Below are 16,298 nucleotides of genomic sequence, written 5' to 3'. Positions count from 1 at the left end.
CCAAACTTATCAGCATTCCAAACTACATGCAAACATTCCAAGCTGTGAATCAATATTGAAAGAATATTCAATTTTCTTCTCAATTCAATTACTTTTTCAATGTAAAAAGCAAAAAAAAATTAATATTTAAAGAGATTTCTTTGGAGGTGTTTTTCTTATTTATCGAAAACGCAAAATATTTTTTCCGTTTCTTTATTTTATTTTATTTTTTTTGTGGGTTTGGGGGATTTATTAAGACAGTGAACATGTTAACATTAACACACAGATAATTACCATATATTTGCAGTCAGAGGACATTGATGTATAACCCATGATCCCCCTTAGACATCAAACACGGCATGGTCTTCATTGTCGTAAACTACTAAAAACCTTGAAAAGCCATATATGTTCAAACCACCTTAAGGTCCAAATTATTAACATCATTATCAATCGATATTGTATGTAAAAGATATCAATATACCCCTTTCGGTCGGTTTGCAGATAAACTTGCGCTGTTCGGAATAAAAACCGGTTCTTCTAGTCTTTTTATAGCAAAAATATATTGATACATAATATGTTTGTGTAATGTCGTCATCAAGTTTGCTATTGTCCATGCAATGTGATTTCAATTGACGTGATTTTTACTTGTGATTTTAATGTATTTTGTTTCTACTTTCTTATATCTCAACTTCACCCAACTTGTGAATTGTTGGCGTTTTTGTTAATAAATCCATATACGTTATTAGTGTGGTGTCATGTGTCTTGTTTTGACACACCTGATCCATTTCCAACAACAGTATCAACATTATAAGGACGGCGTGGAACCGAAGCTTTCCACAGTTATGGCATGTTACATATTGACCTAGAGTGTATCGTAATATAATATATATATATATATATAAAATATAGGTGTCAAAGAAGTAATATAAACGCTAATTGTCCTGATAACACTGGATCATTCCAAACGTATGTCTGCAGGATACGGATAATTTGAATTGTTAATATGAAGAAAAGAAGTAATTCCAACAGTGTAGAAAATAAAAAATGTCTTATACATTTTATGTATTTTCTCTTTTCCTATGCCTCGCTTGACACTGCCTTACTTTAGGCCTTTAGTTGAGCGTTCGCTTCTGCGAGGAAGGTTTTGGGTTCTGTCCCCTGGCCTTTAATTGAGCGTTCGCTTCTGCGAGGAAGGTTTTGGGTTCTGTCCCCTGGCCTTTAATTGAGCGTTCGCTCCTGTGAGAAAGGTTTTGGGTTCTGTCCCCTTACCTTTAGTTGAGCGTTCGCTCCTGTGAGGAAGGTTTTAGGTTCTGTCACCTGACCTTTAGTTGAGCGTTCGCCACTGTGAGGAAGGTTTTGGGTTCTGTCACCTGACCTTTAGTTGAGCGTTCGCCACTGTGAGGAAGGTTTTGGGTTCTGTCACCTGACCTTTAGTTGAGCGTTCGCCCCTGTGAGGAAGGCTTTGGGTTCTGTCACCTGACCTTTAGTTGAGTGTTCACCCCTCTGAGGAAGGCTTTGGGTTCTGTCCCCTGACCTTTAGTTGAGCGTTCGCTCCTGTGCGGAAGGCTTTGATGTCTGTCCCCTGGCCTTTAGTTGAGTGTTCGCTCTTGTGCGGAAGGCTTTGGTGTCTGTCACCTGGCCTAGACTAACTTCTCCTGCTTAGCACTCAGCATTTCCTACTAAATCAGCAATTCATTTCCTGTAAATATGGGTCACGTGTAGATAATATTACCTTCATGTGTGAATTGCGGGAGTGAAATTAGACATTGGGCACATTGGACATTTGTAGTTTTATATATCAACAAATTGTTAAATCGTACAGGGACTAAAACAGACTTATATGATATAAAAATATTGATATTTTCCTGATTATAGTTCACACACGACAGTGAACTCTGTGTTGGTTGTCGTATTGTCTGAGGGTATCGTACACGCGTACTTTAACATTGAAACATTACATGCTACGAAAGCAAAACATCAAATAACACGCAGTAGACAGGGATAATACAATATTGAAAGTTATATTTTGATTGATCTCCGTAGTATAGCGGATGATTCGTCTAGAAATAAACGTTTCTGTCATCACACAATGACTAGTGGTACGGCAAGAGGTTATTGGTTGTGGACAAAATACATTGTGTTCAACAAACGCTCGGACTATTGAATTGTACCCAGCGTAAAACGTTCCAATGGCCTGATCATATAGCACGATTGTTCTTTATAAACCTCGTACATCATAGTATAACATGTTTGCTTATTCCGACAATACCATATAAATGACTATCGTTCGCTGCAATTTCAGAAAACAATGGCTGTATGTCTTGATGAAGCAGCATGAAAGATTGCTTTCTTTACATATGATAGCGTCCGTCATTATATAAAAAATAAAGTGATACTTCGTTCGTCCGTGTGTAGGGGTTTGGGAATTATGCACTGACTGCTGTTATGCTGTTAGAAGAACCCAGTCGTCTTGCTGCCAATTTGATTTTTAAATTCAATTCAAGAGAGAGAAGAATGTTTGCACTCATTTCCACCCCTCTCCATTTTGGCGACATAACGTCAATGGCGTTGTGAATTAAACAAGTGATTGGATAAAGTAATACAGATATCAGTATATACGAAGTCATTGAGGGTATATAAAACACTCGACATAACCTACACTGAACTTGACACACATTAGACTTTCAGAGTACAGGATGATAAATCCATTTGCTACGACACCTGTATACTGACCCCTTCTTAACGCTCAGGATCGTTTGGATTGGGACAACTCAATCGTTGTCAGTTTAATGTGACCGGCTGATGCACTCTGCTGCCTGGGTACCATTTAGGCAGCACTGTTCTGCACCATTTCAAAGAGACAAAGAAACACGCACTCACGCTCTCTACACATACATCTCGCGCATCTCACGAGGAAATGAATACAAACATACCGGAGTCTCCCAAAACACACGCACATGCATTACACGCATTCGTTTGGCAGGCCGTCCTTTTATGACTTAAGCTGTTGGTAGGTGCTACATAAAACGAAAACAACCTTAACTAATCATAAAGAAAAAGCACCATCCATCCTTACTCCAAAACCGATAACATGGCGTAACATATACCTGCTAATCCGGTACAACACAAATAACTGTCACATTTTTATTACGATTTTTTCATGCATACATGCTATCGTTATTTTTTCTCTATTTGAATATACATCATAAGAAGCGACTATAATCTTTGCTGTCGCATTCATTGTTTGTATCGAACTGGTGGAGTGTAAAATATAAACATCGACCGTCGCCTGAAGATGAGTCTTAAGAGATAAAGAAACAGATCCGATTAAATGTGAATCTACATCCTAAGCCAAGACATCAGAACCAGACAGCTGAACATATAGCCATGTCATAAAAACCAAGTGACATTAACGAATTGACTAAGCCTTGACCTTTCCTACCATATGTCATCATCTTTTTCAATTTTACTGGTTTAGGTTAGTGTAGACACGAAGACATAGCTAACGTGATTGAATATCGAAAATCTTGTTAAAAAAATCATGACCTCTCACTTGGATCGTAACGCCAAGTGTGTAGCTCACTGCATGGGGTACTTATCACGGTGAGGTTTATAAAAATTAGGATGTGTATTATTAACCTTTATACTTACATATCTAAATCTAGCTTATATATATACCATGCATCTACATTGATTTATCAGAGTGTCCTTGCAATACGAAACTCCATGACGTCACAATGCCGTGACGTCAAATCGTTGTTAATATACATAATGTAGCAGCAAATTATTACTGGATTTTGCCGACAACAATTAACAATCCTTTACGAAATGGCCGAGTGTAAACTATAATAATCGACGGTCGACGTAAGATGATAGTCGTAATCCCCGCGATTTATTCAGAGTACAACTTCTTTTTTACACACATTGCCGATAATTGATACACCATTTATATCGTATTCAACCTTAAATACTTAAAGCGTATCAAATGTTTCATCTATCCTATCTGCCAAGAGCTAATCCCAAACAACTCTAAAACATTAGCGAACCCATAACGTCACCATCAGTGTTATTTGTAACACTGATAGAACACTTTTTGACCCGGTAAATTGCTTGCTTCTGATTTTAACTATATGGTTATTGTTATCCAAAGCCCAAGTCAATCCTATACGCTTTACTGATATACAAGTAATCATCTATTTCTTCATACATTGTACGGCAAAATTCCGGAATTTTTGCCATCGTCTAAATTATTGAACATTCAGCATGGTAAATAATAGTAATATGTAACTAAATTGAATCAGTAGTCTATTGAAATACTTATATAGTAGCTAAGGCATATTTAACTCGGAAAAAAAGACCTGCCGTTCTATAATCGACATCACCTGATCAGCGTCTACAGCCGAAAGTGTGGGAGTTAATGTATATATGCCATGTTGAGGTAAGAAATGTGGGATTGTGGAGGTTACTATACAACATGATTCAAATAGTGAGTAATAATAAAACAGAATCGTCGGAAACCTAGACACTCATAATATAGACAAGTTTAACGATATTGGACCCCAGGGCCTGCTTACAAAGCAAAACACGACTACTGACGTCTGTATTACCACAACTTAAGGAAATAGCCAGGGTTTTATCCCAGCACGTGAATGACGCAGTTGACATACTGTTAAAACGAGAAAATATATAGGTCTATGAAAATGAGTGCGCTAGGTACGAAGTTATTGAAGAGTTCTACGTATGACATGTTATTATAATGTCCATATAGAATATCCTCGAGTGACCTTATCATCCAGGGATGGAGTCATTCTGTTACCCTAGATGTCGCATGGACGTATAACGACTTAAACAATTCAATGTGTTTTCACAATAAAGCCACACCTCCAACAGGTTGATGATGTTCAATGTTGTCTTTAGCTGTCTTGTGTAACACCCTAAAGCTTAACCACGTACTGACAAATCAGGAACAACAGAAAAAACAGAAGGTAATGACAAATCAGGAACAACAGAAAAAACAGAAGACTGAAGCAGGATCCAAGAGGTGTAACCAATGCATCAACATCATAACTATCGTACTTCGGGGATAGCTTGTGAAGATCAACATATATGGCAGACAATCTCGTTAGAACCTCGGTGGAGTACTCCACATTTATATTGTATTTCAACATATCGTATCCCACCCCATCTCCTCCTCTACCCCCCCCCCCCCCCTCCATCCCATCCTCTACCACGCCCAATGCCCTCCTCTACGCCGTCCCGTCCGATCCCCTCTTCTACCCCGCCCACTACTCTCCTCTACTCCACCCCATCCCATCCTCTACTACGTCAAATCCCCTCCTCTTCCACGCCCAATTCCCTCCTCTACCACGCCAAACCCCCTCCGCTACCACGCCCAATCCCCTCCTCAACCACGCCCAATCCCCTCCTCTACCACGCCCAATCCCCTCCTCTACCACGCCCAATCCCCTCCTCAACCACGCCCAATCCCCTCCTCTACCACGCCAAACCCCCTCCGCTACCACGCCCAATCCCCTCCTCAACCACGCCCAATTCCCTCCTCTACCACACCCAATCCCCTCCTCTACCACGCCCCATCCCCTCCTCTACCACGCCCAATCCCTTCCTTTACCCTTCCCAATCCCCTCCCTACCACGCCCCATCCCCTCCTCTACCATGCCCAATCCTCTCCTCTACCACGCCCAATCCCCTCTTCTATCACGTCTCATCCCATCCTCTACCCCATCCCATCCCCTCCTTTTCATTGGCAACTTGCTTGGTTTGTACAGAAGACACACAGGATGTTAGCACCTTTCAAAACAGACAGAGTTGGATACAGTAGAGCCAAAATGGATTTAAACCGGATCCTACAATTGGTTTGTCTTTTGTTTTCAATACATTGGATAATATGAGATATTTCATTCCAACGTTAAGTACATGTGTAATTTCTGAAGCATGAATTATTCCAATGAATTTAAACGCAATACGTTATTTGTAATAGTGCAATTGACATGTGTATCACTATTTAATTGGATGGTACACTATAAACTGTAAGCCGTGTGATCCGACACTGTGATATAGAAAACAAGCTGAACCTCTGATAGTTCACAATATTGGCGTTAGAAAATCGGAATACATTGACAGTAAATTGATCATGTGTTGATTTAATTCTGAAGATACATACAATACTATTTACGTTTTGAAATGATAGACGATTCTGGCACAACGTGTAGTTGAACTAAATTAAAGGGATTCTTCATCATGAAGTTTCTCGATACGTCTAACCAGCAGTACTCTACGCCTAATGTCCGCACACTTAGGTAGGGAGATATATTCTAATACAAACTAATAATAGCGTCTGGATAGAGAATTAATTTTGCTAATGCTCCTTTAAATCAGACAGTAAACATATATATCAACCACCACGTACCGGCGATGAAGAAGGGTTTGTATGTTGTGTAAAGTACTGATCTATTAGAATCCAGACCTGAAAACTATTTACGGAACAAAACTTCCCCGAGGAAAGTACACTGTCCATTTCCGTCGAGATCTTGTTTTGTAGAAATCTACACAGTAGACATCCTTAATTAATAATTCATACTGATAAAGGTATTTTCATTTCCGAACTTTCCATATGTTGGTTTCTGTCCGTATTTGTCCTGTTTTCCTTTGGCGATGGCGACCGTGGATGGCTGCCCTTGACCTTTAAGCTATCTTAGCAGCACCTGTTCACTTTGGATGACGATGAACATCTAACAAAAATATCGTTTTATCTAAATATTTGACCAGATATTCTGCGGATCCTGGGTTATATTAAGATACGACATATTGCGTACGGTCATCATGTTATTTGTACATATCTTGTTTTTTTCTTTTTTTTTTTCTAACTATCATACCTCTTCAGGATATAAAAAAGTGATATACGTGTATACGCACCACTGAAAGCAGAAGTTGGATGAATAAACCGGCCATAAATAGCGGGGATTACTGTGTTAGACTAGTATGTATACGAGAACAGTGGAACATCGGATAAAACGCCATAGCAAATGTCCGTAAAAATATATCCTTACACAAGCAAGGATTACATAACACAAGACATCGATAAGTTCTGGTGGATTTGAGAGATCTCAGTTCCTGAAATCAACCCAAAGTTTCACAGCTTGGATATACTGCGGAGATTGTCAACCCCACACAGGCTACTGTTAAGTAGAATTGTCCTTTCGGGTTGTTGGTAGAAATAAATGTTTTTAAAACACACTAAATGTCACAAAGCGATGACCATATGTAATGAAATAATTTCTGTAGTTGTTTATGTGATAGAACTGAAGACGCATCAAAGACAGCTAAACACTGGGTATCGATTGAAAAATTCAAAACTAATCAAGATATCCATATCAAATTAACAAATTATCAATGGACCCCATCAAAAATGCACCTGTCCATAATTCTTGGCTGCGCTTACAAAGGAGAAGTGATTGCTCATAAACATTTTAAAATAGGATTAAGTGTTTAACTAGCCTGTATAAGATTAAGAAGTCTATCTTTATACTTTAATTCGATAAACCGTGCTTCACTGTCATCCATTGATGGATATTACGTTTAGGAATTGCATTATCTTAAAATTTTCCACAGGAAAGTATTTCTTTACTAGGAACTTCCCTTTTCCCTCAACAATAAAGCATTCCTAAGTACAAAATTACCCATTGACTCCATTTTCTTTTCTTTCAAAGTTATTTGAGAATTACTTGTTGTGTTCTATATTTCTCAACTCTTCCTATTTGGGGAAAAAATAATAATAGAAATCAGTCATACTATTCAAAAACACTGTTTATTTGCATCTTAAATTTCAGCACTTCCGATGGAAACCGTTGTCGGTTTTAGCTCAAAGGAAACTCGAATTGATATCCTTCTTTTGTAAATAACGTGGTATATATCCCATGGTGTGGACTGTGGATTTGGCCGACGTCAAGATTCATCAGGCCCTGTATTCTTATCACGACGAAATCTGATTGAATGTAATATGTCGGAACAGACCGGAACCCTAATGGATTCGACAGGTACAACGAGAGCATCCCCCGCCAAACTTACTGTGACAACGGGTAATTGTAGCCGTCGGCTTCCTCGGTCATCCGGTACAATGGACACCATCCATTTTGTCAGCTGTGTTATCTAATTAGCACGGGACACATTAAAGGCTGCGGATTCCGGCACGTAAATTAGACATTTGTCACCATTTATTCTGACGACATTGCCCTTGTCGTTTGGTCAGTTGTACGAAAGACATTTCTGTAATTTAGTGTTTTTGACAAGTTGTTAAAAGACTTCTTCCCTAGGTCAATAGAACAAACCACAAAAGTGTTTGGATTGCATTATCTTTGTATTAATTGGGATAAGCTTGAATTAAGAATATAGTTTACTTAAGTGGCTAAACCCACATTAGATTTCAAGCAACAAAAGTACAGTATACGCCCGTGGAATGCCACATGTAGTATTTTATTACATAATGGGTTTGGTTTTCTCCTTAACTATACGTATAAGCTATACTTTAAACTATTGAACGGCTAAAATGAATATTGCACGGTCACATGCGAACTATAAAACACTGCGTGACGTTTCGGAATTAAGTGCTACCCTTTCAAGCGTCTAAGTCACTCAGATATCAACACTGCCAAACGACAGTCATGGCGGCTTCTAGGCCTACAGGAAAGTCGAGATTTCAGTGATTTTAAGTGTTTTTGTAATTGTGCAATAAGACAAGTATACTATGGTCGATTACCAGTACTTCGTGTCAAATAATCTGGATTATTGCACAGCGTATGAATGATTAGGTGACATGCTTTAACCCTCACCTTTCTCAACAAAGTCAATATGTAAACGTCTAGCAGTTTGAGGGATATCGGTATCAGGTAAACAACTTGATATCATGGTTATAAAGCCTAACAAGATTCAAAGAAATCGATTGAAAAGAAAAATTCAAATATTGAAATAAACAAAGGGCAATAACTTGATATCTTCGTATACTGTACACAATAATGCTTATTTGTCTTGCAGAGCGTTTTGATAATAGCTGATTTATGAAAATGGTTGATAAAAGTTCGATTTCCATTAAACAGTTTTTGCTCCCTATATTTGACTACTGGTGGAAAAAATCAAGAAAACCAATGCCTTCATATTTTTGTTTTTACCATTTTGTGTTTATGATAGGGGATGTACTTTCCGGTGGTGTGCACTGCACCCACTTGAAACGTTTCCGTGAACTATACATGTTAGAGTAGGCTGATTTACAATGCTAGATCTCTTTTCTTGATATTCTGATTGATATGTAAAATATTTTTCCGCTAAATTATTTGCTTTCTCGTCCTTCAGGTAGGGCGTAAGAATTGTACCTGCTGTCCCATTACATGATCTGAAGAGGCAACTTTCCTTATCTTATCTCTTCTCATATTTAACAACGTTCTTTTTCTTAATGTCTCCCTTGACAATGCCTGTAATGTTATGTTGTGTATGTTGGAAAAGATGGTCCGGATAGACTCGACAAACACGTGTGTTCAGCCATGACACTGTATTCTGTTTATTTCCACTTCCGGTTACATGTATATTACGGATTGTACATTGTGTAACATTATATATCGGAATTACAATCATACGGAACGATACTATATCTCTCCCTTTTTTAGATTTATAAATTTATACTTAAAATAAATTGGAGATAACAAATGCAATTTACAATGTGATAATTAATAAAGTTTACTTAGGACCAGATGAATTGACTAGAACAATGTCTTTGATAAATGTCTGTATTATGCAATGTCCAATAAATCATAAGACTTTCAACATTGTATCTGGCTGGTTTTTTTCTCACAATATTGCGTGTTAACAATAACGAATGGATTTCAATTATCATAAACAAAGACTCTGGAGTCTTAATGACCAGCGGGGATTATTATGCCCCTAAGCACAGCATGGCCATTTAATATAACACATAATCTGTAAATCTGGAGTGGGGTTTCTTCTCCCTTGTGCTCCTTCTGTTCTGAACACGAACTTGACCTTGACCATTATCAGTTTGAGCTTTCGCAGCCTGTGGTGACATATTAGGCTTTTGACCTTGACTAGATCTAGACACGTCAGATGATTTCCTTTCAGGCCATGGAATCTCCTCCTCCACAAATTCTATGACATCCGGATATACTTTTCCTTTAAGATCATCATTCACCCTCTTCATTCGAGATGAGTTCCTGGTCACATTTCCTGTAACTGTTATCATTGGATCTTTTTTAGCAATTACAGTGTCGGGTTTTGGTTTATATGCAGGTGAAAGTTTGTTTCCCTTTTCGTCATTCTTGACTAGTACTGTATCACCGACAGATGTCTCTTTGCTATTGCTACAATTCCTGTTGTCAGCATAGGATTTCATACCAAACTTTCTGTCACTATCCCTTTCTCTCACATACAGATCCGTTGCTGATGTTCTTTCATAGTTTGGTGTACTGGGCAGTTTTGTCTTTGGTTCCCGTCCGAAGATCAGATAGTAAGGTGTTCTCCCTGTAGTAACATGTGGTGTGGCACGATATTGACGTAGGAACTTATACATCACCTGTTTCCAGTTCCTGTTTTCAAGTGTAGCAGCGCGTACAACTTTCATGAGTGGCTTATTAAAAGCTTCAGCCTGGGCGTTGGCCCGAGGCCATCGTGGAGTAACTCTTCTGTGATCGAACCCCATGGTTCCAGCATAGCACCGGAACTATTCAAAGTTGAACGGACTTCCATTGCCATCTTAGGTGTTCCGAAGAGACTAATTACTTTGTCAAGTACTGGAATGGTCACATTCGCTGACACAAAATGTGTTATTTCTACTATTGGATAGCGAGAGTATTCATCTATAATGACCAATAGATACTCCCCTGTAGGCAAGGGCCCACAAACATCCATACTTATATTTTCCCAGGGTCCTGTGGGAAGTTCAGACATTTTTAGTGATTCCATACTTTTCTTTTCGGGTGTTAGGATCTGACAGGCCATACAATCTTTAACCAATGTCTCTACCCTGGCGTCAATTCCTGGGAACCATACCTTTGATCGAAGGAATGTCTTAGTCTTAGCGATTCCCTGGTGACCTTCGTGTGCAACATTTACAGCTCGATCTCTTAACGTGACGGGTATCACAATTCTCGAGTCTCTCAGTAATATGTTGTCCAAGTGTACTGTTAATTCATTCCTAACTGCTCGTAGTGCTGTCAACTCTTCAATGTCATACATATCATCCAATCCCAGTAGCTTCATTTCATACCACCTCCCTGTCCTGGTATACTCTATAGCCTTTTGTAATGTTAGGACTTTCACGAGTTGCCTCCCTTATCTCGTCCAGCGATATGGCTTTTGGTACAGCTTCAGTCATGATGAAGTTGACATATTCTTAAGCTATCTTATGTTCCTGTGAACTTTGTTTCAGAGGTTTACCTTTAATAGGGTGTCTTGACATGTAATCAGCTATATTACTATCACCAGGTTCATATTTGATTGTAAACTTGTAAGGTTGTAGCCGTAGATTCCATCTCTCAATTCGGAGACTGGACAGCTTAGCCTTTTGCCAAATCTTTTCAAGCGGTTTGTGATCAGTGACCACAGTGAAAGTTGATAGTCCTCGTAAATATAGGTCAAATGTTCACACGCCCACACAACTGCATGCGCCTCTCTCTCGATCTGGCTGTAACGAGACTCGACTGAAGTAAGTGCACGACTCGCATAACACACTATTCTGTCCTGTACTAATACTGCTCCTAGTCATATGGGACTAGCGTCGACTCGAACCTCTACTGGCTTGTCTGGATTGTAATATGCCATGACAGTGTCACTAGAGAGGCTTTGTTTCAGCGCAACAAAAGCTTTCTCATGCTTCTCATTCCAGATCCAGGGTGTATCTTTATGTGTAAGTTCTCTCAGTGGTTCACAGATATCAGCATATCCTTTAATAAATCTCGCACAGTAGTTTGCCATTCCAAGGAAACTTTGCAGTTCTTTGACACTCTGGGGTCTCTCGAATTCTTCTACTGCTCTGACTTTCTCAGAGTGAAATACCCTGTGCTCCAAATACAACACCAAAGAATGTTTTCTTGTCCTTTCTTAACTCACACTTTGGGCCATTTAAAGTAAGACCACTGTCACTCAGCATTTGAAGAACTTTTTGTAGAGCTATATCATGATCCTTCCTATTCCGACCATATACAAGAATGTCGTCCGAGATGTTCCTCGCCCCTTCAATGTTTTGTATAACTTGGCGTATTGCTTCCTGAAATACCTCTGAGGCTGAAGATATACAAAAATTTAGCCTTTTGTATCTGTATATACCCATATGTGTGTTAAACGTTGTAATATACCGTGATGCTGGTTCCAGTTCCAACTGATGGTATCCACTACGTAGATGTAACTTACTGAATACTTCCGAACCATTCAAGTCTACAATAAGCTCGTCAATAGTAGGTAGGGTGTGTCGATATCTACATATGGCTTTGTTGGCTTCCCTCATATCTACACACAATCTGATTTCATCGGGATTCTTTGGGGGGTGTAACTATAGGAAATATCCAAGGTGTTGGCTCACCCTCAACCTTTTCGATGATATCCTGTTGTACCAACTTGTCAATTTCAGCCTTTACTTTATCCCGAAGGTGAAATGGTGTTTTCCTTGACCTCTGTGCTACAGGAGGCACATCTGGGTCTATGTGAATCTTGACCTGTCTGTTTCGGAGCTTTCCTATACCTTTAAAGAGGTGTGGAAATTCATCTTCTACATTGTTTGATTCCTGTTGAACCCGACTCACTTTTATCGCGATCAGCGACAGCTTGCTGGCTGTAGGATAACCCATGATAGAGCCAAGATTCTTTCCTTTCACAACATAGAACTCTACAATGTCAAACTTTGTTATGGTCTCAACCCGTAAGTTACAAGTCCCTGGTACTTTGAGGGTACTACTGTTACCACATGGAACCAGTCGTCCTTGGGTCTTGGACCTCACCAGAGCAGGTTGTCCTATACAGTTATAGTCAGATTCGTCGAGAATGTTGACTGAGGCTCCACTGTCCACAAGGAGTTTGAGTTGTCTCCCCTCTATGTTTACATTGATGAATGGGCCTTTCACAGCGTAGACATGTTTATGTTTACCTGCAAGACTCACACCATACCAGTAACTATCATCACTGTCCTCCTTTATATCAGCGTCCAGAGTTCACTTTTTTCTTATACTTGTGCTCTTTTGTACCTTTGTCCTTGTTCTCTTTACACATTTTACGAAAGTGACCTTTCTTCTTACAACTGTGACACTCACGACCACTTGCCGGACACGGACTATCTCTGTGTGGAAACTTGCCTCCACAGTTCTAGCACAAACGGTTATTATTTTGACGTTGTTGACCTCTGCGTCGATATCCTCCTCGAGCATTACCGTTGTTCTGATGGGCTCCTCGACCTCCTCTTGACTTCTGAGACACGTAGTTTACCGACTGACCTTCCATTGCCTGAGCTTGATTATCGGACAGTTCCATCGCTCTACCTAGCTTGATTATGTCCTCTAATCCCTTCTCCGGTTCCCTCAGTGCACTCCGCCTGAGTTGATTTGAACGACAATGCTGAATTAACTGTGACAGAATTCCCTTGTTTAAGTCTGTGAAATCACAGTCCCTTGCCACCGTACGTAATTCAGTTACATATTCATCTAAAGTTTGTCCCTCTTTTTGTTTACAAGACCTGAACTTGTAGATCTCCATTTGCGTATTTTTTCTAGGACGGAAATAATCTTCAAGCACTTTTTTCGTAGCAGCATAAGACGTACCTGTGGTAGGAGTTTTCTCCACCAGATATAACGTAATGTAGAAGCAATGCCCTTTTTCTATCATCATCTTCTGCGTCGTCGATTTCCATTGCCACGAACAGGTTTTCCAACCGACCTATCCATCGGTCCCATTTCGGGCCTGCATTACCTTTATCGCTGTCGATATCGAATACCGGAAATACTGGTAAACGTTCCATTATCCCGTAATCGTCGCCAATGTAATGTTATGTTGTGTATGTTGGACGAGATGGTCCGGATAGACTCGACAAACACGTGTGTTCAGCCATGACAATGTATTCTGTTTATTTCCACTTCCGGTAACATGTATATCACGGATTGTACATTGTGTAACATTATATATCGGAATTACAATCATACGGAACGATACTACAATGCCTCACTTTTGGCCTTTAGTTGAGTGTTTGCCCCTGTGATATCGGCTTTCGGTTCTGTGCCCTAGCTAAGACATACTAGAATCTTTAAAATGCTATTCCTGCTCAACGCCCATTATTTTGGTAGTGGGACGACTGGTTTGCCCGTTGTCAGTATAATCTGACCAGGTGGGTCCTGCTGGGTGTCCTCGACAGTATGCTTCAGTGAGTTAGCACTATAAAGTAAGCAGTTTTGCGCTATCACAAGAATACTTAACACCAATATACCGCAACCTCCCACAGTATCTCGCACACAGGTGATGCCGTCCTTAAATTACATCAGCTATTATTTGGTTTGGTTGGTTTATTTTGTTTAACGTCCTATTAACAGCTAAGGTCATTTAAGGACGGCCTCCCGTGCGTGCGACATGCATGCGTGTGGTGAGTGCGTATGTGTGTTTTGGGAGGCTGTGGCATGTACGTGTTAAGTTTCCTTGTGATAGGCCGGAACTTTTGCCGATTTATAGTGCTACCTCACTGAAGCATACTGCTATTGATAGGACGCTTAACACTACCAAACCAAACCAAACGTTGGCTTTCATCTTTCTGGAGTTAAGTTTAATAAATTGAGCAGCATCTGCAACCGTGTTGTTAATTTGATATGACATTATTTTACACTACGTCATTATGTTATGTGCCTATAACTGCTCCTCAGTTTCGGTATAGGTATACAAAAGAATTTACATTCAACCCTGATTTGACTAATATGATGAAGAGATAAGCATGTCGTTGATAAAATATTCACCGTTGGGTAATCTATCAGAAAAATTTGATAGGCATTAAAATCTTTTTATGGATATCATTTTATTTGAAAACAAAATCGTTATGTTCATGTCATTGCTAATGTTTCCTTTCGCCGTACCATAACATTACCGCTTTCGATTTTAGTTCCGGAAATGAACGTATTACATCGATGGAATTAAGAAATTAATTTCCTAGGATACAAATGTATATGTGGTCGGTTGTTATAGATCGGCCATTCAAAATTCACCGCCACTTAATAGTATGTAAGTAGGTTTCCTCAGGTTTGAATAAACTTCATGACGCACTGTTCAATGGCACTATTCAAATATACCCATGTTCTTGACATCATTTTGCAATTCGTGGAATTTTGTGGCTTTGCACATCTCATCTAGATTTTGACTTTTCGTTCGTCCTATTTATTCAGTCACCTCCAATCACTAACGAGTCCTAGAAGGACGAAACAGATATATGATGCAGTAAAATTATTTGTTGTCCCTAATTTGTGAAACTGCCAGTTTCTATTGAAATGTGCTAATAGTTTGTATGTGTATTGTAGAACCCTTCGGTAGGGATATAACAGAACTACCTACTTTGGTGACGAGGCGTGAATCAGTCGTACAGAATAATTAACCGTGTTTTCATTGGTGCCGAGTATCTCCTAGGAGACATTAAAGGGAAGACAACTATGATTTACTGTCTCACCATCAAACAGAGTCTTTGTTTGTCGGAAGGTATGAAGTTCGATTTTGACCGATTCCTGTCCGAATTGTTCAATATGGATAACAATGTCGCGTCCTGATACAATTGTTACTGTACTGTTGGTAGTCATATGATATAAATATTGTTATTAATATTAGCGTGTTGTATCGTCATCAGTAATCAAAAGTAGCTTTCTAAAATGTTTGAATACTCATTGTTTGGGAATAGAGACATTTGGTTTGTTGGAGATAGATATGTTTTGAATGTTAATCGCTTTTTGATAACGAATTTTGAATGATCTGAAAACATCATTCGTAGCGTTGGCTTAACCCATCATTTCATTGTAGACTCCAAAAATCTCCAAAAATTCCAAATAGATGTGCATAGGGTTCCTTATGATAAGTATTTGGAAGGTTAAAATGTGTTTTGATTCACATAAAACTTTAAAATTACATTTCACTGAACGCTTTATGGCTTTAAAGAGTCCGGAGTTAAAAGGTTTTGGTTGTAAAACTACGTTAACGTGAGAGACTGGCCATCGATAAATGTAGAGAAACAATCAATACAATAGGAGAATCTATAGTAGTCTATATATGTTACCATGGTTACGTACTCTCAA

This window comes from Pecten maximus, chromosome 14 (assembly GCF_902652985.1).
Source record: "Pecten maximus chromosome 14, xPecMax1.1, whole genome shotgun sequence".
Lineage (NCBI taxonomy): Eukaryota > Metazoa > Mollusca > Bivalvia > Pectinida > Pectinidae > Pecten > Pecten maximus.
Note: the sequence above shows the minus strand (reverse complement) of the source record.